Genomic DNA, 1438 nt, shown 5'->3' on the forward strand with positions numbered 1-1438 from the left:
TTAGTGGAATAGACTGCTTACCACAGATGCTGAGAGATAATGTGTAAAGCCACAGAACTCATCAGAGATGGAGCAAGAACTGGATCAAATCAGAATCCAACTTTCCAGGGCTCGTCAGTTACTACTTAGTGCTCAGCTTTTCCACCCCATGAAACAGACCCAAAAGTTTTATTCCACAAATAATTCTAACTCTATATTTCTCTCCCTTTCATTGCCTTCACTGTAGGACAACATAAACATATCTTACCACAAATTCTGTAGTTTGTGTTTTTGTTTTGTTTTGTTTCCTCAGAGTGGATGGAGCAAGCTCCTATTCCATCTTCTAGCTCCAAAAACCCATGTAATATATTATCCTGGGATAGAGGACATATCAGATATTAAACTGATGAGAACAGATACCACACTTGGTCTTAGCCAAAAGGCCTAGAAGCAATTGTAATCTGTGTTTTATCCTCCACCTGTATTAGGTGACCTCATTGCCATGCTCAGAATCTCCCAGGAAACACCCTCCACACTTTAGAAACCACCCAGACATGTCTCCCAGCCCAGAGAGCACAGTCTGATGTGGCCTGCAGCCTGGATCTTGCCCACAGCATCACTTTTGGAGCGTGGCTGCCACCTCCTGACTCACTCTCTTCCCCTGCTGATGCTGTCCTTCTGTAGAGGGACCCGCAGTAACTCTCAGCCCTTTCATGCTCTGCCCTGCCTGAGGGAGCCCTCTTGTTTTCAGAGTCCTTCTTTCCTCCCAGCCTTGTGATTCGCATCAGCCTGGTGCACCATGTTGTGCTGGGTAGCGCAGATGTCCCTGGGCACTGGGGCTCCATAGGAGTACTGTCTGAAGGGCTAAATCTGCACTTCTGGGGGCTGAAGTCTTGGGCTCCTGCTCCATCAGTTTGCAGAGGTCTCTCTCCAGACTCCCCTCACCTAAGCTGCCCCTGCATCTCGGCTTCTGCTCTCTTGTACCAAACCAGCCAACGTTTGGGTTACACTCATTATATTTTGAAATAATATTGCTTCCTTCTTTCCTTATGTTTGTCTCTGACAATGACATCTAAGTCCAGTCAGCCCAGTAGCATTGCTGTACACCAAAAACAAGGCCCCAAGATGTTGTTCAAAAAGGGGCAAGACGTCTTTTTAAAAAGAAAAAGAGTGCTTTTATTTAAGCTGGCACACCAGTGATACAGTGCAGATGGAGTTTGCAAAGCTGTGTAACTGGGTTAGAATTTTGACAGAATTTTATAGCCCATTAACCACATAAACTGCAAAACACATAAGCTGGCAGGAATGGGGAAGGCCTTTGTTCCCCTTTGCTTGAGGTCAGAGACATTTAACAGTTGGTGATTACCTCTTTCTTTCCTTAATTTACAGCGCTTGGTCTGCTAATTTCAGAAACATTTGTTTCTCACCAATGGAACAAAGGTTGACACAGCAAACAGGT

General features: G+C 45.2%; 1 pseudogene; it reads right to left on the bottom strand.

The window, feature by feature from the left end:
• Positions 1-278: 278 nt before the first annotated feature.
• LOC111753633 (U2 spliceosomal RNA) lies at positions 279-434 on the bottom strand (annotated as a pseudogene).
• Positions 435-1438: the final 1004 nt, after the last annotated feature.

The sequence above is a fragment of the Cavia porcellus genome, unplaced genomic scaffold (genome assembly GCF_034190915.1).
Source record: "Cavia porcellus strain 051 isolate PalLab524CR breed Dunkin Hartley unplaced genomic scaffold, mCavPor4.1 scaffold_14, whole genome shotgun sequence".
Classification (NCBI taxonomy): domain Eukaryota; kingdom Metazoa; phylum Chordata; class Mammalia; order Rodentia; family Caviidae; genus Cavia; species Cavia porcellus.